The 26,266-nt window shown below is 40.1% G+C and overlaps 1 protein-coding gene across 1 annotated transcript in view; it reads left to right on the forward strand.

The window, feature by feature from the left end:
• dlgap3 (discs, large (Drosophila) homolog-associated protein 3) overlaps positions 1-26,266 on the forward strand; it is a 65,525-nt gene that overhangs the window by 24,204 nt on the left and 15,055 nt on the right. The gene's annotated exons all lie outside the window — the stretch shown is intronic.

The following is a 26,266-nucleotide window of genomic DNA, read 5'->3' on the forward strand; positions in this document are numbered from 1 at the left end:
TCCTACTGGAAAACATGGCCGCGTTGCATTGTGGTATATGGGGGTAAAATGTAGGGTACATTGTGTGTTCACTCAAATTAGCTGTAGTACTATATAGTGAATGAAACGGCAGAGAATTTGAACACCACTACAAAATGGTGAACACACTATATAGTGAACTATTTCTGTGATAGGGAACGGTTTCGAACACAGCTACTGTTTTGCTATTGGTCCAAGTTCACCAAAGTTGAACTCCACGCATATTTGCTTTGCAAATTTGAAGCAAATTTTATTCAATGGCAAAGTGAACAGGAGGCAGTTAATCACCAATGTTCATTTCGTGTGTGTGTGACCGTGCCCAAATGCTGTGCTCACACCGCCCATGTTTCACGCAAATTAATCATTGCGATTACATACAAAGATTACATGCAAAGACCCAAATTTGCTGCGAGGACGAAGAAAATGACACGACACAAACTTGCCGTCATTCTCGTATATCAAAATATTTCAACTCAAGCGATCAAATTAACGCGGTGCAAAGCGTATTGCCTCATTTCCAATGCATGTTTTGGCTCGACTCAAGTACATTTTTCAATACCCGTCGTGTTCATAATGCACCCTGTAGTGTACCACATTTTTTAAAATCTGGGGGCGTGTGAATAACTACATTGCAGTCGCTATTGACTGTAGCTTGTCTATTTAAAAATAGCGGGTTTGTGCAGGATGTCTGTGTTGCGCGAGTGACGATTCTCTCTGACCAATAACTTGTCTGCAGTGTTTTAACTCCACCTTCTAGTATTAGCACAGCTCGCATGGAACCTCGACCGAGGTGGTACCCAAAAAAGTACCAGGTACTACCCACAACTATTGTTAGGCGGGGTTTGTAATAGAGTCAAGTTGAGTAGAGCTGTAACATGCCATGCAATGGAACAGCGGCATATGCCCTTTCTTTACTTAAAAGGAACACGCCGACTTATTGGGACTTTAGCTTATTCACCGTAACCCCCAGAGTTAGATAAGTCCATACGTGCGTGTTGTAACTCTGTCAGACGGCTCCACCGGTAGCTTAGCCTAGCACAGATCCTGAAGGTAATCGGTTCCAACTAGCCTACTGCTCCGAATAAGTGACAAAATAACGCCAACATGTTCCTATTTACATGTTGTGATTTGTATAGTCACAGCGTGTACAAATAACGTCACATGAGACACAGCCATCTTCTAACCGTATACAAACTGGGAACTATATTCTCAGAAAGGCGAAGCACTGCTACTTCTGCTACTTGGGCGGAGTGATATGATTGCAGCACCTGAGAATCCCCGAGCAGAGTAGCAATGCTTCGGCTTTCTGAGAATATAGTTCCCAGTTTATATACAGTTAGAAGATGGCTGTGTCTCATGTGACGTTGTTATTTGTACACGCTGTGACTAAATCACAACATGTAAATAGGAACATGTTGGCGTTATTTTGTCACTCATTTGGAGCAGTAGGCTGGTTGGAACCTGTTACCTCCAGGATCTGTGCTAGGCTAAGCTACCGGTGGGGCTTGGCTAATGATGATGATGATGTCTCTAAAGCTGCATGAATTGAATTTTTGTTTTTCGGTGGCTAATAGGGGGCAGCGGCACAAGCTAAAAACATCTGACGTATTATAATTTTTTGAAGTTGTCGTGGTTAGCAAACAATTTTCGCTTAGCAAACACGGAACAACATTAGCATTTATTAGGAGTCGTGTTTCTGAACACCTGACAAATGTAATTCTAATATGCAGTCTCTCTTTAGCTCTGTTTTGGTCTCCACCAACTTCTGAGAGACTAGTTAGCTTATAGATGCTTAACTATAATCAAAGCTTGCCGCTAAATGTTTGGTGCTGGGTAAGTGGGGTATCGTGGGTTTATCTGACCTTTTTTGTTGGAAAGGTGGAAATTACATTGATGAAAGCGAAGTTTGTGGACTAGAAAACCAAAACAATTAGTCAAAAGCAGCTAAAATGCCTGCTAGACTTGAGGAGGAACCCCACAGTTAGGTGGTATCTTCCTGAAGCTTTGTCATTATTAGTGACCACACACACATTTGATCTATTGTTAATATGAAAAGTATTGATAGTGCAGCTTCAAAGCAACAGAAGAAAATTTAGATTTATGAAACATGGTGGTGTTACCACTATTGTATAAAACCCATATGAGGCAGTGCAATTACAGCCAAACAGCACCTCTCAGCTGTTCTAAAGTTATTGTAAAGTACAGTCAGAGTGGTTTATTGGTTAAAAGAGAAGGTCTGCTGAAAGACAAGTGGTTCAGTTATAAGTGAGAACATTTTTACATTCACCCTCGGAAAGCTCTGACATCTCTTAGTTCAGTTGAAATTCTTTATTAGGCATAACTCCTTGAGATGTAGCATCTCGTTTTTGAGGGGGTCCTTAAAGGCAAACATATACAATACATTCACAATTAGACAAAACAGTTAACAAAACAACTTGAGGAGACCTCAAGAAAAACATAAATCATACATACATACTGACAGACGAAAGACAAAGCTCTCCATTACACCAAAACCACCCATATCCTCCCCATTCAAACCATTAAATATTAGACAATAAACAGTTAGGTCATTAATATACAGTTGAAAAAAAATTAAGAAAAATTAAAATAATAATAATAATAATAATAATAATAATGAAAACATAAATAAATAAAGTAAATAACAATAGAAATATCAAGCATGAGGAAAGCAGTTGCAGCTTGTATGCAAATAATTAAGAAGAGCCATCTTAAAATGGTGAAAAGAGGAGATAGATCTAAAAGACCTAGGTAAACCATTCCAATCGGAAGGGGCTTTACATTTAAAGGCTCTCCTCCCAATTTCTTTGAATATATGTGGTACAGAGAAGAAAAGGTGGTCAGTATCTCTTAAACTATAGGATGATTGATATAAAATCAAGTGTTGTTTCAGATAGGATGGATAGTTTGAAAAAATGCATTTATGAATAAACTGCAACCAGTGAAACTGACGTCTAGCATTTAGTGAAAGAAGATTCAATGACTGATACATTTGACAGTGATGGGTTCTAAATGGACACCTCAGAACAAATCTGCAAAGGTTTAAGATTGATTTTGGCTGTGTTCTGAATAACAACATCCGCATAATCAATTATAGGCAATAATAGTTGAGTAATCATTTTTAATCTAATCTGTTTTGTAAAACAATTAATTGAGCGGTATAACATTCTTAAGCTACAGTTTATTTTTTTCATGATAGAGTCAACATGAAGTCTGAAGGTAAGTCGGGAGTCGAGCCAGAGGCCAAGATATTTAAACTCCTCAACATTCTCTAGAGGTGTACCATCCAGGAATTTGACCTCAAGAGAGTTATTTTGCTTATGGAGTGCAGATCTAGTTGCAAAGAGCATGCTATAGCACTTATTTTTATTCAATAGAAGCAGATTAGAAGAAAACCATGTTTGAATACGATTGAAATCAAATTAAAGTGAGGTTTGAATCTCAGATATGTCATGTTTAGATGTATACATAACTGTGTCATCTGCATATAGATGGATCTGACAGTCTAAACATATTTGTGGTAGATCAATCATAAAAATGGAAAATAAAAGGGGCCCTTGGGAAGAACCCTGAGGGACACCCATTTCAATTATTCTAGGCTGGAAGAGAGCAGCATTAAGAGACACTCTTTGACGTCTGTAATGAAGATATGCATTAAACCAGAGAACAGCTGATTTGGAAAGACCAATAGTATATAGTTTATCAAGAAGAATATAATGATTGACCATGTCAAATGCTTTAGTGAGGTCAATAAAAATTGCACCAGTAGACCTGTTATCTTGTGCAGAAAAAATATCATTGGTAAATATTGTAAGGGCTGTTGTGGAATGATTAGGTCTAAATCCAGATTGATTTGGAGTCGAGGGAGAAGTCATTAATATTTATACAGTTGCCTAAAAATAAGCTTTTCAAATATCTTAGCTACATTACTAATTATGGAAATTGGCCTATAATTGTTGACATCAAGTGAGTCACCACCTTTGTGTAGTGGTGTTACTTTCATGAAAGTGATAAATTAAATAACTTGCATAGTGGAAATGCTAGGACGTGCGAAGAAAGCTTAATAAACTTAATGTCCAGACCATCAGGACCAGCACCATTAGATTTTATTTCTGAGATTGCCTGTTGGACATCAGAGGGATGAATTTTTTTAAACGAAAATGAGAATGAGCCATTGTTCACAGTATTTGTTATGCTACAATAGGAGAGTTCAGATGATTGAGAACAACAGAGGAAAAATGTTGATTCAGAGCATTGGCCATTGCCATAGGGTCAGTAATAATGTTGTTGTTCGTTCTAAGTTTGGAAGGAAGACTTGTATTGGTTTTGTTAATTAAAGAGTTAAGTTTCTTCCAGAATTGCTTAGGATTTTTGATGTCATCTGATAAAGAATACTTATAATAAGTTGATTTTGCATTCCTTGTTTTGGTTGTACAATCATTTCTTAATTTCTTATATTCAGACCAATCAGCAGCATCCTTTGTCATGTGGTATCTGACCCAGGCTTTATCTCGTTGTTTAAATAAATGTATTAGATCACCGTTAATCCAAGGTAAATGACTCCCCTTGACCTTAACAGATGTCCAAGGTGCATGCCTATCAACCTCCAACCAATTAAGAACCTCTGACAGAAAGAAGTTCCAGGCGTCTTCAACATAAGGGATCATTTGAAATCTAGACCAGTTAATGCTTATTAAATCTTGGATGAAAGCATCTGTATTTAGTTTTTTACACTGTGTTATCCTAATTACTTTAGATGGCAGACGGGGTAGTCTTATTTTCCAAACACAAAAAACAATTGAGTGATCACTAAAACAATCAGATAATACCCCAGTTTGAGATATTCTATTTGGATGGGTAACCAAGATCCAGTCCAGAAGAGACTTAGACTTATTAGTCACCCTAGTCGGATCAATAATGAGTTGAGTAAGGTTTAGACCATTAAATAAGTTTTTCTCATGAAAAGATGAGCGATCAAGCCAATTACGATTGAAATCACCCAATAGAATCAACTCATTTGCATAGTCTAAAGAATTAATAGTAGCAAGAATACAATTTGTCGATTCAACAGGGGAGTTATGAGGTCTATAGATGTTACCTATAATTATCTGCTTGTTTTCATGAAAAGCAATATTAACAAATAAGTATTATCCTAAAATATGACTCTGAAGACTAAACGGTGTTTTGCAGAATCACTTCTATTAAAAAGTTGGACCACTTGGACCTCTAAAGGAATCACCGCTAATGAAAACACATATGAGTAGTTCCATGTACCACTGTATTAAAACTAAATTGCTTTGTGGTTCTGGGGTTCAACAATGGGATTACATGAATTACAAGTGGTTTAAATATTGACAGAGTTATTAATGACTAGTGTTTTTTTTTATGGCTTTTCAGTACAAATAAAAAGCTATATGTTTGTGCAACCTGATCTCACTCCCAACCGCTTGCGCGATCCTTCCCTATTGGATTTGTATAATCCTTCTTCCACCCTGCCTACTTCTTGGACCAAATGGCAGATGTCCAGCTAGTTTTCCAGCCAGGAATTTGACTAAAATTTAAAAAGGTGGCTAAGCTACAGAACCAAAAATCTGAAATCAATTGCATCACAGTTGGACAATAACTCATATTGAACATTGTGAATAAGCATTACTTTGTCCTTAGAGTGGGTTCTGGCAAAGGTTCTTACCTTTTAATTTTGGTCAAATCTTCAGGTTTTCCTGAATAAAAAAAATGTGATTCCATTATAAAGATATCCGCAGCAGATGGGTACAAATGTTTAAATTTCAGTTAAGGTGGATTTACCCTCCACTGTTTTTCTGATTACAGCTTCTCCCTCTGTGTAGGATGGGTTTCTCAGCTGAAGCTGTCTAGCTCATCTGTTTCCCACAGATGGCTTGTCAGTCATTCCGTCTCCAACTCACCAGAGATCCAAAATTACTCAGAAAGTTTTGCTAAGCGTGTCCATCTGAGTCATCCCAACTCTTTGTGTTTCTCACTGATTATGAATATTTCTCTGAGGAATCATGGCTGTCTTCTATTGTCTCCATTGATGGTTGATAGACAGACCATCCTCGCTAGCTCAATGGCACATGCAAACACACACACACACACACTTGCAGGCCTGTGAAGCTGTGTGGATTAAAAAAGAAGAAAAAAAAGATAAGTCCCTTAATAACACAGGCAGAGATAATAAAGGCACAGTTGGTGAAAAGATGGAGCGCAAAAGAATTACACAAACTCCCATACACGCTGCAGTTCTACTGTTGGAAACACACCAATCATGGGTACATTGTCTTCCATTACTGCAAGTCAGACAGGTAATCAAGTGGCTGTTACCATGAGTTCTCTCCTCATTAGCACTCATTAGCGTTTCCCTCTCCACTCCACTACTTCCATGATCCTGATTATCTGTGGATCTGTAGAGTTGGCTCTACAAGAACGCAGACTTCTTAGAGAAGCAACAACAGACCTCATTTATCAAGTGAGCATGCAGCCAGATTGCATCATTACACCCAACCCATTCTTTCTCAGATAATTAGTATTTATCAATTAGATGTTTTTTTCTTAATGAGGTAACCACTGCATTTCAATCCGTGACCCCTTGACCTTGCAAGCTGATTTCATTCAAGTCAGGAAAGAATTGCACAGCTCACATTTAAATGGAGCTCCACTGATTTTACACACCACTTTCAATTTACATACTTGGGGCGTCAAATTGAGCCTGTGGAAACAGTTGCATATCTTCGCTTGGGCTTGGAGACTGCTAATATTTAACACAGCCTTTTACTTAGCTGGGAGTTAGGAGTTTGAAAGGCATGGGCATTAACCAACTAGCGAGTTGGCTTTTGAGTTGCATTTGGGAAGTGTAGGATCCAGTGTTTCTGGAGCTTGACCCATAATAGGGACTAAAAGTCGGGATATCTCAGCCTCTGCGACTTTGGTTTGTATTATTATTATTTTAATCTGTCTCTTAATGTTTCTAATTGCATGGATGTGTAATATTAAATTGGGAGAATACTCCATTGTTAAACTATGTACTGATACCAAAAAGCACAATCTTCATTACTTGCAGTCAAGAGGATAAGAATTTGGACAGAGCACTCACACAGGGTAATGGACTCACAAATGCACGACACGTTCTCAGGAGTCAAAGTCCAAACAGTTTATTCACAAACTGTATAAGAACACACAGGCGAAAGTACCAAAACTCAGAGACAGAGCTCAAAAACCAGAAGACAAAGCAAGGTAAAAAAAAAAAAAAAAACTCACTAGAAGCACACAAGGAAAACAGGCACAAACAGTACAAGCATTGACGATTTTAGACCCTCTTTAGGGGGGCTCAAGCCCCCCCAAATCAAATGTTTTTCAGTCAGTCAAAGTGCTTCAAGTTAGAGTTTGCGGACTTGTCTGTTAGTGACAGAAGACAAACAATTACAGGATCAAAGGGCTTGAAACGGGTAATATCCTGTGTCGCTGTTGCCAATGCTATGCCCGTCTAACCCAGTCAAGGAAAGGGTTAACAGAAACGTAGTGTTGGCCAATCGGAGGTGGTTGTGCCATACTCCCGCCTTTGGCTGAGTCTCGTTCTATCTAATCTGTCAGAGGGAGAGCAGGAGTGTGGTTGTGAAGTTTAACGTTGGTAGTCCCCGCAGAAGAAGTAATTTCATGGCGCAGATTAGAAACCAAATTGAAAAGTAAGCAACTAAAAGTGCTGAATGTTAGAACATTGTGTCAAATTGGTTGTTATTACTGTGATTTATAAAGTGTCAGGTTTAGTTCCATCATAGTGTTAATAGTGTCAAAAAACATTAGCTGACGTTGTTGTTCAGTAGCTAGAGCAGAGATTATCGAGTTATGAAATTACTGAATTAGGAGGGGGGTTCACACTTTTGCAAGGTACAGCATCTGTGTCACATTCTCATTAGGGGCTGAGCCCCCCTGAAGGTCTGATTCTAGACTCGGCCCTGAGTACAAGACAAACTGGCACAGGACTGAGGAAAAGGGCAGGTATATACACAGACACAGGGGAGACAATTGGACATAGGTGCAGCACATTAGAGGAGGGGCATTAATCACACATGGCGGGAAGGCAGACAAAGACCAGGACGTAAAGTGACCTGAAACTAGACAAGATGGTTAGTATAAAAATAAAACAGGAAGTGGCAAAAACATACAGAAATAAACTGTATTATAATGTAAAAATACTTATGAGCGGGAGCTAGATAGCTATTTCTAAGTGTATGTTATAGCTGTCGGAATGAGCTTTAGCCAATGGCCTACAGTAAATTAGGACAGGTTCACATTTGTTCAAGTCTTTCTTCAAACAATATAGGCCTACTCACATGCCCATTTGTACATTGACACTGTTTTTGTTTGCTGTATGGTATCTTCCAACGTTCCTTGTGTAACACAAAGAGGGGATACTGTACTTCAGACTTAGTAACTTTGGAAGATATCCACTTGATTTGACTAAGACAGAATGCTAAAGCCTCATAGTAGCTTTGGATGAACGTTTTTAAATGTACTTTCGCACAGAACAAGGACTGTGGTTTTTGTCACACATTGGGAAGTGATGTCTTTGCATGCGAGTGTTGTTTTAAAACACACTTGAAAAAATGTGAACCTAGCCTTAAAAAAAAAAGTGTTAATTAATAGAGAGATATGATCATATATTATATATTATATATAAAACCTGCTTAAACTTGACAAAAGTAATTACTGAGCTTAAAAAAAAAACGAACAGCAAATTTCATCCTGAAAAGCAAACAAGATTTTAACAGCTTACTGTTTCTACCACTCAGCACTACTGACTCCAGTGGTTACAAGCAGACATCCTCAAGATAACACAATCCTGTTAATGTAACTGTCACTGTCGGGACGTGATACAAGCCACCAGCACAGAATATGTCAAAGTAATGGAGCATCGCAGTGGGAAGCGACTGTGTCCTTTTTGAAAAAGGCATGTATTTTTGGAATACTGTTCAGTGGTTTATTGGGTAACAGCAACAGTTTATATTGCAGCATGTCTATGTCTTAGTTTTAGCACGTCATTCTATTGTGGATGCAAATGACCGACCTTTTTAAATATGGCATTTTAGATGGCCGAGGGAAGGTACAAAAAGCATGAATTGATGCTTTGTAAAGTGTAATATATTTATTCTTTTACATGTTACTGTATCACTGCACAGGAACATCTCTTTCTTCCTCGGTTGTTCTTAGTCGCCACACACAGAAAACAAAAATGAGCTTTCTTGCAAAATTCATTCTCCATAACCCGGGTAAAACCTGCTACTTTCTGATCTTTTCTTTGACAATTTCATTACATCTGCAGACTCATTTTCATCGTGTCTGACAATTTAATCTCACTAACATTTTATTGAACCGGCCGTTTTCAAAGACACAGTGAGCCACTAACAGCAGAGAGACACTGTCGTTCCCTTCGCTCCTGCGTTCAAATCCTCCTGTTCTACCCCATTGAATTGATTTGAAATCTAACAGACATAACACCTGTAAATTTGGCTCGAGGCCGCTGTGTGAGTGTATAAAGATTATTTGGATTCCTGTTTTGGCAAAAGCCTTCTTTCAGTGTGCAATTCTACAGATTACTGTATGTCAGTGTGACAGCAAGTGGGAAACTTTCCACAATCAGGCAATTTTAAGGACATTTCAGCGGTGGAATTTGTATTGGTTTCAACAATGGCATTATAAATGAGGGCTTGCATCAGCGCTGATTAATGAAGTCTTCATTATCTCCTGTTTTCCTGCTTCTTTTCATTCTCGCTCTGGTGCGGTCTCATTGTTTTGTCTGGTTAGATTGCCTGATTTTGTACTCCGTAATGAGACGGGGAACAATGGCGGAGTACTTTTTCACTTCTCCTCCTTCGCGATACTTCTTCTTTTGTCTGCATCCTCAATAAATGACTCCTGAATGTCACTCTTTTTATAGCTCTCTCCCTCATTTTTTTGTGAGCAATTCTCATTGATTCTTAACTATGAATGGTGACTGAAATGAATGAGAAGACCTTTTCATTTCTAACACTGCTGACTTTTCACTGCGGTGGGTTTGTAGGCGGCTATAAACCAAAACACAAATTTATGAAATTTGAATGCGTACGTTTGCGTGATTTTCAAATGTGACTAAATGTCAGATGTCACCAGTGTTGGGTGACTATCTGTCTTTTTGAAGGTATAGCGGTTGTAATGCTACATGGCAGTGTGCATTCCTATTAGATGCTATCTATTACAGAAATGAAATTACCATCAGTTAATTTAATTTGGAAAAAATTAGGCTAATAGAAGTGTGCAGTGCTCTGTGCTGAATATGAATTGAGTGAACGAAATTATACATTCTTGTGGCATACAGCTGCACAGGCTGCATTTCAAGGCTTTCTTTTTCTTCCTTTGCTATTCCTCCTTCCTAGGGCTCTCTTGCACTCTTTTTCCTTTCTCTGACATAATCTTGACGAAAAGAAAAGCACAGTAATAACAAAAGCCAGCCACTAGAGTCAATAGATTACTTTTGTCTGGCAGTGCAGCACATAAGCGAGACAATAATGGAATTACATACATTGCTCCTCTCCACTTAAAGCAAAAACAAATAAATCTAAGTAGTGCTTGAATGTTTTGGAGGCTTGTAAATGAGAAACGGAGCATTCTTGGTGACAGTCGTACAAACTGTTGTCGTGGAGTTATTGTGTCGGTGGAGACTATTGAATCTTTTTCCTAACACCTGAGACCAAATGATGCATGCTCACATCAAGAGTTGTTTAAAAGCATGTTGGGACTAGTCCAAGACCCTCTCTTATAGCATTATTTCTAAAAAGCAATTGAGTCCCATGCATGCAGCTCAGCGTAGTCCCAGTACATGGCTCTTCTGCCAAAAGCACGGGGTCTCTCCCTCTCCTCTCGTGCCGTGACACAACCGCTAAGCTTTATAAAAATGACACGCAATGACGTATGACGTCATCTGCCGACTCTAAGCAACTTTTGGAGCTAGTACTAGCACTTTAATTGGAAAAGAGTTGGCAACACTAAAAGCACAGGTGTCACTGATTACACTACCAATAGTCTCGCATTGCCAGACCCTCCTCCACAGCGCTGCGGAGGAGGGTCTGGCTAGTCCACACAGCATTCTGGGATGGGAGAAAAACTTGCTCTGATTTATCGGCATTTCTTTAAACCAATCACAATCGTCTTGGGCGGTGCTAAGCGCCGGATGGAGCACAAAATAGCCTCAGGAAGGAACTTGTTTTGGTGGAACGTGTACGTTCAAAAGTTGTTTTAGTCGTGCAACAGAAAACTCAGATTGGACAGAGAGTCAAGCTAGCTGTCTGGATTTACCCTGCAGAGATCTGAGGAGCAGTTAACCACAGTCCTCATAAATCAACCAGAGTTGATGCTCTAAGCGATGTCACACATTTTTTAGGCTACAACATTTTTTGTCACATACAGCAAACATCGCCTCACTATCTGCGAGCTGCCTGTAAAAAACACACTGTAAAAAAAACACGGTCTCTGTAGACAGCCCAGGCTCCACAAACAGCAACAAAAACAAACTGTGCCAACCTGCACCACGAAACATAAACAGTCTTCCAGCGTTCCAGCCAATAACCGACAAGAAGGATTTGGGGGTGGGGGTTAGGGGGGGGTTAGTGCGCGGAAGCACGGAAGGGAGGGAGAGGGGATGGGATGAGGAGGAGGGAGGGCGATCTAGCCTCATTTTGTTTGAAAATACTTCAAACGTCAACAAGAAGTGCCGTCACCCAACATCGCTTAGAGCACCTTTTTAAAATTACAACACAAAGAAAGGAAGGAAACTGACATCCGGCCGAAAAGGTGGAATTTCTGGCGGCACCGGAGCAATCCTAGAAGTGGAACGCCGTGAATATAGACTACATTACCAATGGCTCTGTTCTATTCAAGTGTCCCAGTGAGAGTGACGGTGAGCCAGTGTGCACGATACCAGGGCCCTGAAATCAAAGTAGCTAAGTGGAATTCAGCCATCATTAGTTTTTATTATTTACACCCGTGTTTTCCCTACTATGACAAGTCAAAATATCTTCCATTAAAAAGGCCCATTGTGAGCATGTTAGCATAGCAATGTTAGCATTTAGCTCAAAGCAATGCTCTGCCTATTTAAGGCCTCATAGCTGCTAGCATGGCTGTAAACTTTAAGGCTTGTTCGTACGGCAAAAAAGTTGAACCTGGCTCAGCTTTTGCCGCAATGCAACTTGACGTCATCAAGGCGCTGTGCTGGCCAATCACATACACTCAATTGTAAGCACACATTCCCGGTACATTATTTTGTAACATGAACGCCATATTTCTACTGTTTACCTCGTATTTGTGACAACAGATAAGATAATTGCCGCCGTGATAACATTCCAGATTTGTAAAATCCTGCCTGTGAGTAGTAGTACAAACCATTGTGCAGTGTTTTGGTATCTGAAATGCCTTTTAAAAACATGAATCTGTTACTTTAACTGGACTTTCATCTGAATGCCTGCTCAGTCTTGTTCATTGTTCAGGGATTCTACAAGGTCAAAACTTGGGATTACTATTAATTATTAGACATTTTTGCTTTCAAGTGTCAAGTCACATCACACCTTTAGAGCATCACACTTCACACACAAACATAGTATTTTCTCACCTGCTGTCACTTCTAACCTGCTGTGTCCCCATTGCCAGGAGTAACAGAACACCTCTTAGGATGACACAGTTTTCATCTTTCTGTGTGTATCTATGGGTTGCTGTGTGTGTTGTACCTGTATGTGTGCATGTGTATAATTCATCCAGCTATTGATTTAGGCAGCATGTGGAGCAGCGGATACTGAGCCTGCCTTTTAACTAAATGATGTAAACACTACCCGTTTAGTCAAGATTACTGCTCAACTTTTTCTTTTTCACCTTAATGAGATGAAGTGTTATTAAGCCTCCTCCATCTGTTCAATATTAGAGTTCTCCAGACTGTTGCTGCACTTTTAGCATTGATATTAGTTTGCTTTAATGAGGAGAAGAGGGAGACTGGAAGGAGGGAAAAGTGTGATGGGCATAATACAATAGTGAGAGGAGAGGAGAGGAGAGGAAAATCAAAGAAAGGAAAGCAAAGCAGAAGAAAGCAAAGGAGTTGGCCCACCTCTGTATTGGCTTAGCCCTCAAAGCCACTGTACCAGGCAATCCTACATCAAAGCACCAGCACAAGCAACCACACACATATACATTATGCAAAAGCACATATCTATTTTGCATGTATACTTTATTTGCATTTCAAACATGCTTACATTTGTATTTGAAACATATTCAACTGAACACACAAATAAGCCCTAATCTTGCTGCATTGCCGACATGGTTGCACCTTTGGAAGTTGAGCTGAGGCTGATCATCATTACTGATCCCAGTAGACAACTACTCTCTCTCTCTCTCTCTCTGTGTAAGAACACCCATGTGAGATTTATGCAAATACGTAGTAACCTATTTTACCAAGTAACCTAGCAACACTACATTCAGCTGGTTAGAAGTGTGTGTGTGTGTGTGTCCGTATATGTGTGTGTGTGTGTGTGTGTGTCCATCCCTCTGCCTCTATCTGTGATTTGCATCTGTGGACACAGCTGCAGCTGGTATCCATGTATATGTGCAGCATTTGGAGGAGTTAGAAGCGACCACTTGCTGGGAATCTGTCTACAAACTGGTAAAGTCGTGAATTAAAAGTGGAGCGATCCGTCACACTGCATAATGCTAGTATGTGAGTAACTTCTTTTTCTGATTTTAACTTACAATTTCAACTTAAAGTATGTCCTGCTGGTTGTTTTTTTTTACCCCTGTGATCAGCTATCAGTCGAACCCTGGGTCCAGAACGTCGTTAATGTTTGAGTTTCTGTAGCTTCATTCTTATCTTGGAAACAGTAGTTCAAGTTTTAAGTTGTTCTTTGTCACATGCATAGTCATACACTTACAAGCAGTGAAATGAATTCCTGACTCCACTCCAATTGTGCTATCACATATCTAATAGCATAATAAGTGAAGTTATAAGATAAAAGTTGTTATAAAATAAAAGTTAAGTTTAAAACATGAATAAATAAAAAGCTAGAGATAAAGATTTACCACCCAGACTACCCCTACTCATAAATATAATAGTTTGTTTAGTTGGCATCTCCACAAGGTTCATGTAGGTCCATTTATTTTTTTATTTTATGTTCAACCATGGCTCATCTTTTGCTGCTCATGCTTATTGAACAGTTGTGAAATCAGGTGAACAACAGAGGGTTTTAAAAGTCATTTCAGAGGCGTTGACAATTTAAGGGAACCAAACTTTATGACAGTGGGAAAACACTTTGAGTTGCTGTTTGGTGTGTGTGTGTGTGTGTGTGTGTGTGTGTGTGTGTGTGTGTGTGTGTGTGTGTGTGTGTGTGTGTGTGTTCCTCTGAGCTGTGGTTTTTGCATCTACCTTTGATTTTCTGTCAGGAGAGTTTGTAATACAACATTACATGAGCGACTAAAGAGACGGAGAGAGAAGGAGAAGCAACGTGTTGAGAGAGTGGCAGAGAGAGTGAGCAAAGGACAGACAGAAGGAAAGAGAGTTATGAAGTGACAAGTAAAGACTAGTAAGTAAAGTTTATTTATATAGCACTTCTCACAGACAGAGTCACAACGTGCTTCACAGGCAAAATAAATAAATACATTAAAACAAATCGATAATCATAAAAAGCACAACAAATCAAAGTAAATCATAATAAAACACAAAATCATCTCATAAAAAGCGAATAGTCAACATTGTGGCTAAACGAACGCCTGACTAAAAAGATGCGTCTTTAACTGCTTTTTAAAGATTTCAACAGATGCTGTCACTCTTAAAACATGGCAAAGCGTTCCACAGTCTAGGAGCAACTGTTTCAAAAGCTCTGTCACCTTCAGTTTTCAGCTTAGTACGGGGTACAGCCAGTAAACCCTGATCTCAAAGATCTGCTGACAATATAAGGGTGAAGCAGATAACTAATGTAGGCCGGTGCCTGACCTTGATGGCTCTGTATGTAATTACAAGAATCTTAAACTGGATCCTGAATTTAACAGGTAGCCAGTGCAAAGAGGCCAGGATAGGGGTAAGGTGACATGACCTCCTTCACTTTGTCAACAGCCTAGCAGCAGCATATGGACCAATTGTAAACTATCTACAGACGATTTACTGAGGCAAGTAAAAATAAATTGCAGTAATCCAAACGTGACGAAAGGCATGTGTGATCATTTCTAACTCAGCGTAGGATACAACACGAGTTTTGCAATTTTTCTGAGGTGGAAAAAACAAGTGTGGGATAAGGGCTTGACATGTTTGTTAGGCTCATAGCCTGATCTGAAGTCAAACCAAGATTTCTTAGGCTGGAACACACAATGGAGTTTAGTGGCCCAATACTGCTAGCCACCTCAGAGACAATGCTGTCTGCTGCAACAATCAAAACCTCAGTATTGTTGGCATTAAACTGAAGAAAGTTACTGGCCATCAAGTCCTTTATAGCAGACAGACACTCCTGTAAAATATTTAGATTATCAATCTGGTCAGGTTTAAAAGATAAACACAATTGAATGTCATCCGCATAGCAGTGATATGAAATAACTTTAAATATACTGATAATGTGCCCAAGAGGAAGCATATAAAGGAGAATAAAATTGGTCCCAGAACCAAACCCTGGGGCACCCCACATGATAAGGCAGCAAACTCAGACATATAATAGCCAACAGCCACAGAACGATTCCTACCTAACAAATATGAAGAAAACCAATCAAGGGCTTTCCCAGAGGTGCCCACTCACTCTCTGAGCCCGTCTATCATGATGTGGTGATCAACAGTATTGAGAGCTGAGGAGAGAGGACGTGGATGGAGGAAAGAGGGACACAAAAAAAGAGACATATAATGCTGACAGGAAGAAGGAGGGAGGGTACACTTAGTTTCTGTGTGTTACAGAAATGTGTGTACAGTACGTGACTGAGAACAGGATGTGACTGTGTGTATGTTGATATGTAATGTGTAATGACTGACTCTCTGAATGCCTGTTGTGCTATTTTGTTATTGCTTTTGATCTCTGTTTGACCCGTCTTATATCATCAGCAATGTCCTCACATGTTATCCAAGGTAGAGGGAAAATGCAGGCCAATTACAAGCGAGCAGCACTGTGCTAAGTGGTGTTTGTATTTTACCTCTCATTAAGTCACAGCCTTCTCAGCCTGTAAACATACAGCTTTATGCTAAATGGGTTTCTTCATCATGTTCATTAAATCAAGCTAGTGAATGTTGGCTAAAAGGCTGTTTTGAATACACAGAATACATTTTGATATGGGCCTTTATTATATGCAAGAAGAAAATATTAGTAGTTTGTCGTTGTTGAAGTGCCACAAAACCTCTTAGAGAGGAGGAAGGGGTCGATGGATTGGCGCACAAAGTGTCTGATTCTGACACTGGAGACTGCTGCGCATCCTATCAAGTTTTCTCAAGTCTTAAAGAGCCCCTATTATGTTTTGGTGGATTTTTCCCGTCTTTGAGTGAGTTAAATAGTTGAACTGTTGTTTTTATCATGGGTACTTTCACACAGAATGTGAATATTACACGGTGATAAAGCGGCATGATTTGTTTTCAAAACTAGTTTGATTTTTCTGAGCTTTCGCGAAGGGAATAAAGACTTTTACGTTGTGTTGTTTACTTCGGATCCTAATACAACGACACAGAGGCTGCTGGCCGACCCATACAGACGGCAAATGTTATTACTCCTTTCAACCATGTCAAAGGCAGCGTTTACCAGAGACTTCAGAGAGTTCAGACATTTCCCAATGAAAACCCTAGACACATGCTACACTGTTTTCCAGAGGGAATTAAATTCACTGAGTATTTCGTTAAAAGGAAACTCAATAACTAGCTTACAGTAGCTTAGCTTTTTCTGCTTCTGGGGGGAGACAGGGCTGGAGTCTCCAGAGCTAGCAAAAGATATATACCAGTATTATGGTGTTACCTTGAAGGCATTGTGGTCTTGCATGGGTATTGGGTCACCACAAGCAAATATTCTGATAAAATGAAAGTTCAAAGAATCAAACTTGAATTTTAAGTGATTTAAAAAAAAAAACGTATCTTACAGGTCCTGTAAACTTCGGACTTGTTAAACTCCTGCTGCATAATTGTTTCTGCTAAGTGTTAGAGGGGGAGTGAAAGTAAAGCCCTTGACACACCAACCGACCGTTGGTAGAAAAGGCAGTCGACTGATCAGTCGGCTCCCCAAGGTCCAAAAAGTGCCTCTGAACACAGCGAAGCGACGCCGACTTGAGCGTATGTTCTGCGAGTGCGTGAGACTTAATACGTCTCCATAACAGCAGGCGGCGCTAATCTGTATTGTCGCCCAAAAAAAGAAAACCGACAGCTGATTGGACGAACGCGTCACGTGGGTCTGACTGCTCCCGGATTGTACAACTGGGCATAATGGCGGCTCCGTTCGGAATATGATCTCATATTTTACAAAGGCCATGAATTTGTCTTCATTTCAGATCAAAAATGGTCAGTTTAAAAGATTTTCGTCAGATTGTGAGAGGCGTTAGTCAGGCTCGTCATTTCCGGGTTAGCACTCCACCAATCAGATTGGCCATTGAGTCTGACTGCCCGCCTTCCGATTCAACATATCAAATCGGCCAAAATGAAGGCCGACGGCTCCTCCAACTGACAACAACGGCACGGAACACACCGAACAGACTCGAGTCACTGACCTCGCCAGACGGCCGATTATCGGGTTGGTGTGTCAGGGCCTTAAAGGACTGGGAGATAGGAGGATGGAAAAAGCAGGTTGTGCAGGAGAATATGGGAATGATGAGAGATGGGAAAACAGGGCAAGAGGAGGAGGAGACTAGGAGAGCAAGATGGAGGAATTGCCCCCTATGCACTTTTCAATTTTTCCCATATGATGGGAGCATATTTCCCCTGTGCTGTGGCCATCATCACTCTTTCTCCCATTCCGTCTCGCACTCTCTCTGCCTCTCTCCAATGTTTCCTCTTCGTCTTTCCTGCATTTCTGCTTTATTTTCCTCCTCTCTCACCCTTCTCTGCTCCTTATAGGCATCTCAAGTTACATTCAATTGTCAGCCACCATTACCAACACTTATTTTTATTTCCAGAGTGTGCGTGTGAGTGCACAGGCATCTTGAGCTTGCAGGTGCAGTGTACCCATCTTTACTACCATTTTTGTATATTAACTCCTGCCAGTTCCCACCTGAGTGTGCAGCTACAACATCTTTATCCAAAAATAGATATGAAAGCACGTATTAGGCCAGAAGGTGTCTTGCATTTTTTTTAAACCCTAAGCCATTAACTTTTCTTCATATTTCTTTATTCCACATGGGTCTCCCTCTCCGTGTGCAAAGACCTGACTAGCTGCAGCTGTCCAGCCTTGCAGTCATATTTTCCACGGGTCACCCTTAAAATGTTCCATCTTACCCATCATCCTTGATTCTTTCTGGATCATGATGGGTTAGCTACGGTAGTCACCCGGCTGCCAGAGTAGTGTGTGTGTTGTGTGTGTTTGTGCATTTCAGAGAAGGCAGTGGGAAAATAGATCATTCATGGCTAAAAGCTGAGAAGAGCAAATCAGTCCTTCTGCCAGTTTCCCAGCATGCATATCTCTGTGGCTGGCAAAGAAGGAAGAGCAGGCCAACACACAGCTGAGCCAATCCTCTATTATTTCCATCCTCATTTTTATACGTTTTACTATTGTCTGTCCCACTCCCCATTATGAATGTGCACAGCTCCAGTGGTTAATAGCATCTGTGAAGTCTACTGTACTGGCACATATGGACCGATACCAGACTAATGAAAACTTTTCCATTGTTTGACTACAATTCTATAAGAGCTCTGTGCAGTTCCACTCCTTGTATTTTCAAATGAGTCGACATATCTGCCTGTGAGCACGCTGTATCTTCGTTCATTGTATCTGCAGTCAAACAAAGGCAGTTTTTAGGCACACAATACCCACTGTCTTCCAGCGTTAGCCCTTTTCAATAAAAGCCAAGACTGTAGCTGCCTTGTCCAAATGATTGTCTGCTATTGTCTCCCACTCTGGTAGCAAAATAAAACCCTATTTAAAGTAATACATGTAATTCATAACATTGTGTAGATATTAAAGAAAAAGGGGTTTATGTGGCAGGATATTTCTTGGGCAACGTTGTTAGAAAACCAAACTAGTTTAGGTTTAGAAAAAAATCATTGTTTGGGTTAAAATAAGTATGTTTGTTACATAATTTAACTTACGTCTTTGATGTAGGTTAAGTACGTCACCAACACATTCTCACTCCCAGCATGTCAAAAAACAATGCTTGGTCATTTTTCGACGGGCTTGGTCGGGACTCATGGCGTCACTTTTTATTGGCGCTTTGGGTCAGGGTCATTTTTCAACATGCAGGGTAAAACCACTTAGGATTACAGAAAGATTGTGGGTGGGGTTAGAAAATTAACGTTTAAGTGACACGCGGGACAAGAACGAGACAGGTAGGTTTAGGAAAAGATCGTGGGTGGTTACAAAATGTACGTTTCATTGACACATGGAACAAGAATGGGACACAAAGCCTGGTCTCCCGCGTGAAAGTCCTGTGTTGTTTCATGGGTGGGGTTAAAAAATTAACGTTTAAGTGACACGCGGGGAAAAAAACGGGACACGGACACTTGTCTCCCGGGTGAAAGTCCTGTGTCGTTTGACCAATCCACCACCACAACCGACCTCCTTACGCGATTTTTAGGTCTCTTATACTACTCGCTACAGTTGTCGCTCTTAATACTACGTCACCTTACAGCGCAGCGGTCGAGCTACTACTCTGCCTGGTGAGTCCTATACAGACTTTCGGAGTAAAATTTGTATCACTATGTGTATTTCAACTTGTGGGGTGAATTTCTGGAATGTCCACATACACTCACTTAAAGGATTATTAGGAACACCATACTAATATCGTGTTTGACCCCCTTTCGCCTTCAGAACTGCCTTAATTCTTTGTGGCATTGATTCAACAAGGTGCTGGAAGCATTTTTTAGAAATGTTGGCCCATATTGATAGGATAGCATCCCCCACACCATTACACTACCACCACCACCAGCCTGCCCAGTGGTAACAAGGCATGACGGATCCATGTTCTCATTCTGTTTAAGCCAGATTCTGACTCTACCATCTGAATGTCTCAACAGAAACCGAGACTCATCAGACCAGGCTAAAATTTTCCAGTCTTCAACTGTCCAATTTTGGTGAGCTCGTGCAAATTGTAGCCTCATTTTCCTATTTTTAGTGGAGATGAGTGGTACCCGGTGGGGTCTTCTGCTGGTGTAGCCCACCCACCTCAAGGTTGTGCGTGTTGTGGCTTCACAAATGCTTTGCTGCATACCTCGGTTGTAATGAGTGGTTATTTGAGTCAACGTTGATCTTCTATCAGCTTGAATCACTTGGCCCATTCTCCTCTGACCTCTAGCATCAACAAGGCATTTTCACCCAGAGGACTGCCGCATACTGGATGTTAGATCACCTTTCTTTCCCATTCTGCCATGTGATTGGTTGATTAGATAATGTAATTAGAGAAATTTAACAGGTGTTCCTAATAATCCTTTAGGTGAGTGTATAAATCAATTCAAATACTGTAGATGCACGAAAAAATGTTTTAAGATCTATAGGGATGAGGAAGGATTGGTGGGATGAATGTGAGTTAATTGTTATATCTGATTGAATGGTTGTTTGCAAGTCGTATACATGATAAATATTGTGTTAATTGTTATGGAGAAGAGGTAGGACCATATAAGTGTATACTTTTTTTTTTTTTACTCCTTTCCGGACATGTAGTATTTATTTATGTTCAGACGCTAATAGGTGATTTTCGCGTAGGTATCTGACACTAAGAGCCACTGACCAAGGGTTAGAGTTAACAACATACAGCAACTTCCTGGGTGAAAATCCTGTTGGTTTGTCTGACCCAACTAATGTAGGTAGACTGATTAGAAACGTATTGGTGATACGCCAAAGACAAACTTAACCCTTGTGTTGTCTTTCGGGTCCATGGGACCCGTTCAGTTTATTTGACGTTTTTGCATTGGCCTGGCGTTGAGCTTGAGACATGAGAGGGGTATTCCCTTCACCACCACCAGTGTCTAGACTCCATCTGGGGATATGCCTACTCATGGCTTCTCTACCCCTTAAATTATTTAAATAGCGATGGAGTCTAATCTCCAAAGACTCTGTACATTTCATATTGTGCATATATAACAAATAAACCTTTTGCATATTTGCAACGACGTCTCTCCTGGTTGAAATAGTTTTGACATAGCATATACATGAAATATTTTCAACAAGTCCTCCAAACCATACGAGATATGGATTGTTAATTCCTACCCTGTAATACGACCCACCGGAGCATTTCATGAATTAGTGCCCCTAGCGGGGGCAGGAAATAAGACCCACAGGGGCGTTTTCTGTCCTCATATTTAAACCAGAGAACGTAATGGTCGCGGTTTCAAACACACCATTAACATTGTGAAACAATCACAGTTTGGTTAGGCTTAGGCACAAAAACTACTTGGTTATGTTTAAAAAAAGACGTAGTGATAATGACGTAGTTACCTTTGTTCTGTTTGTTTCATGACAAAAACAAAAAAAACTTGCAATTTACTTGTATTTCCAAACGGAACACGAACCCCAGTCTCCTGGGTGAAATTCCTGTTCCTGAAATTTGTTTGTGACCCAGCCACCACCCCAACCAAGCTCCTTACGCAGAATCATTTCTGCTCTTATTCATCATCTCATTTCCCGCTTTGCTCCTGTTATAATTACTACGGCCACTAGAGGGTACCACCACTACACGCTAAACGGAAATATGAGTCGTAATTGCTGCTTGAACAAACGTTTTTAGGGGGAGGACAGTCTCAATATTTTACAATAGATTTTCATTCTCTGGAAGGGACACCTTTTACCATCCGCTGGTTCATTGATGCTTTACGATCACTGGCTTGTTTACAGCTGTGCGGCAATCAGCTGACTAGTCACTTCCAATCATATGAAGGTGTTTCTGTCCACCAAAATCTGTAATGGCATTTGTTGTACTGAGTGGGAAGAAGGGACAAGCATACAGGCATTGATTTCCCAGATTTAAAAAATGTATTCACCGGCCACAAAAAGAAAAAGGAAAAAAAAAAATGTCATTAGGTTTGTTCAGTTAGGGTGAGAAAAAAAAAAAGCTTAACAGTACACAAAACACTGGCCTTCCTCAATGTTCCTGGAGAGTGAAAAAACAACAAGCCAACCAGTTTGCTGTCTTCCAAACCCTTTTATACCCTGTTGCCTGTGGCCAATCAGGGAGGATCTCTGGGATTAGTGCCAATTTGACCCAGGTGGCATCAATCTCCCCTAATTTGGAGCTGAATAGTACTCAATTGTACTTTGACAAAGAACAAATGTAAATGTACCCTCTCAAAAGGCATATCAAAACATACAAACAAGCAAACATTCCCTTCTTTGGAACTGACTAACATTACAGCAGAAAATGTTCCTCTTAAAAAGAACATACAAAACTGTTCTTAGACAGAGAGAGGGGTTGTGATGTAGACTATGAAGAGTATGTTTATTTCAACTTATGGGGTGAATTTGTGGAATGGTTCTAATAAACAAAGTCCACATATAAATCAATTCAAATACTGTAGATGCACAAAAACATTTTTTTAAGATGTATAGGGATGATAAGGATTGGTGGGATGAATGTGAGTTAATTGTTTTCAGTTATATTTGATTGAATGGTTGTTTGTAAGTCGTATACATGATAAATCTTGCGTTAATTGTTATGGAGAAGAGGTAGGACCATATAAGTGTATACTTCTTGTTACTCCTTTCGGGACATGTCAAATTTATTTATGTTTTTTATGATCATTTGTATATTGGTATATGTTTATGGTTCACTTTGTTATTCTTGTTTTGCTTTTATTATCATTATTATTATTATTATTTTTGTCCGGCATGTCAGGGAATTAAAGTCCCCCTACAGAAAACCTGTGTGAGCAGAAAGACTACACACAAGTAATTAAAAGCATTTCTCAAACATCCCATAAGCACATATACAGTAAATGTTGATCAGATGAGCGAGAGGAATGTGCAGCTTCCTCTCGGCATACGTGCCAACATTGACTCAAGTAAATTACACATTGACCCAGACTCCAGACACAAGAACATTTCCTATAAGTGAGGAAAAATATATCAAAATGCGTTTATCATTATGGTATTTCAGTTGTTGAATTTACAGGATCTCACGGACGTGAAACACACTTTGACCCACAACTCACAGAGATGGCAGAGAGAGGGCAGACTCAGCTGTTGGCGAAGTGGGTCAGAGCAGCTGCCATGATCACATAAATATTTAAAAAGAAGCAGCTCCAGACTGAAGCCTCTGTAACAATCAGGTTGATGCCAAGCAGTGTTAAACAACGACAGCATGTTGTACAGCTCCAACTCCCTACTGAGCAGCTGCACAATATTCCTGCCTGCACAGAGAGGAGTGGGGAAGAGAGTTGTCCAAAGAGGAATTGAAATATAGAAAAAGAAAAAAAAGGGAGAGTGCAAAAAGGGAAGGAAGTAAGTATCAAATAGTGGCAGTACGTTCAGATTTGAAGAGATCCCTGAAAACGTACACACAAAAACATAAGAATCTTCTATTATTTGGTGTATAAAACGCGTGTACATAATACTGTAACACTTTAATTATCTAACAAGAAATGGAGCAGAGAGAACACCAGTGGATGACAGATAGATCAGTAGAGGCCAAGTGATGAAGCATGGAAACAAACTTTGTTATTAACTCCACACAGAGAAGTGCTGACAGGCAGAGAGCCACACGGACTGACAAGTAAAAAAGAAGGAAAAAAAGAAAGGAGAGCGTAGGGAGGGAGAGACATGACTGGAGGATGGATAGAAGTAGGTCAGGAGGAGAGACGGAGAGGAGAGGGAGACATGTGGAGAGATGGATCGAGGGAAGGAAAGAAAGGAAAGAGACAGCCAACGTTCAGCTGTGTCTTTTCTACCTCTCTATATCTTTTTAGTTGTCTGTCTGCACATGGGTGTCTTTTTTTAATGTGCGCGAGCGCAACCGCACGTTGGGGCATGTGTGCTTGGGTGTCACTGTGACTGACAGCTCCTAGCCAGCAGCCTGCTCCAAAGCCAAAGACTTCATAATAAACAGAACATGGTTTAATTTACTCCTCCAGGCAGAGCAGCGCGGCTCACTTTGCTGTCTATTCATAAACAGGGACACACACATGCAAGTATGACACACTGCAAAAAATATCCATCTCACCAGATTATTTGATATATATATATATATATATATATATATATATATATATATATATATATATATATATATATATATATACACACACATTTATTATATTTCTAAGAATTTTAAAGTCAAACTGAAAGTGGAAATGTCCTCACTTTTCGTGCAAGGAAATATAAACTATGATGACACAAAAAAGAATAAAACTCAGGCATATTTATGGACACTGTATCTAAACTTCAGGCGTCTGGGTGGGCTTTTCCTATGACAGTGGTTGACTGACATTTGGTGTTGCTAGGAGACACACTGTCAACTGTAGTGCGCTTCTAAATTAAGTGAGTCCTAGCCTGCAAAGAAAAAGCGGTCCCATCCAGCCAGGTGCCACAGCTGTCAAAAATCTGTCCACGGTGGGATGCTGACTTCGAGTGGCCCGTTGTCACGGCTACACCAATGACACGGCTGAATGTGGGTGAGCATGGGTGGCAGCTCTCATTCAGCCAATCAAGGCAAACAGGCCACGCTCTATTTCATGATTATCCCAGCATCTGTCCCCTATCTCTCATCTCTGTGTGAAGACCGACAAACACGAGCGCAAATAGACTCACAGGAGCTCAGTGAAACCCATCCAGCTGAGCGGCTCCATTGAGTAATTTCATCTCAGTTTAATCAAATCTTGAAATGGCAGGAAATGCTTGTGTGCATTATAAGCAGGTTGCATGCCCTTAATTCATTATATAGTTAGTTGGGAACATGGTTAATAGAGGATGAGATTACTGCAGCAGCAATTAATGCCAGTCCAATAAAATACATGATTACCACATTTGGAATCTCAGTTGATATCCATGTGCTGAATAGAAAGGCAATACAAAGATAGGCTGTTTTCTTCTGTTTACTTTTACTTAGAACAAGCAGAATGTGTGGGTGATAAGGTTTGGATTGTGCCACATTGTTACTGCAGCTTGGAAAGGTGTATTGATTTCATTCCCTGCATTTGTTTTGTGGAGAAGAGCCCATCCTCTTGTGCACTTTGTTTTTTCAAAGCAACGGCAGGGTTGGTTTCTGCCTTGTACCTTCACATTGTAAATGGTGTTATAGTTCAGCTGGTGCTCACACAGTGAATTCACTCTGTAACTGATAGCACAGAGGTTTGTGAATTTGCTTGGATGCTTGCCGCCGCTCTCTATCTCCCCTGCATTAGGATGCAGGTGATCGATAAACGATAATCAGCTGTAAATCATGTGAATGCCCCCAGACTCCCTGTGGGCATGGATGGAGGAAAAAGACACGGACAACAAGGAGCGCATGGGCTGATGAATATAAGAGGAGCGAGATGTGCTAAATGGGAGAGCCAGGCAGAAACTGAAGAGACATTATGAGAAAGAAAGAGAGGCTAATATTCTTGATTTATCAGCCCAGCAGCCTTATGAATGAGGGGAAGAAAGCTGCGGGATGAATGCTCACTATTGCTTATTGTTTGCCTTTGGTTGGGTAAAAAATGAAGCGCAACATCAATAAAAATGTTAATCCAAACATTTTCACTTTCAATTTAACAGGCCACTTGATAAAAGAGAGAAAACAATCTGGACATCAATCTACAAAATCCATTTATTTTTGTTGTGATTCATTTGTAAGTCATACCATGAATTACACCTAAACTGCACCTCCCACCTTTGTGTCTCACAGACACATACAGTGCAGATATCAATCATAAGTTACTGTATTTATACCTGTACGCGCTCAGAATCATATTATTAAAGGATTATACCACTGTTTTCACACAATACAGACTTAAGTGTATATTATTTCTCCTGTTTAGAAAGCTTGAAATCTCAGCAGCTATTGAGGTAACAGGAGAGTCACTGAAGTGATCAGCGACACCTACTCATCATCTCACAGTTATTCTGGGTAATGAGACAGTAAA

This window comes from Sander vitreus, chromosome 14, assembly GCF_031162955.1.
Source record: "Sander vitreus isolate 19-12246 chromosome 14, sanVit1, whole genome shotgun sequence".
Taxonomy (NCBI): Eukaryota; Metazoa; Chordata; class Actinopteri; order Perciformes; family Percidae; genus Sander; species Sander vitreus.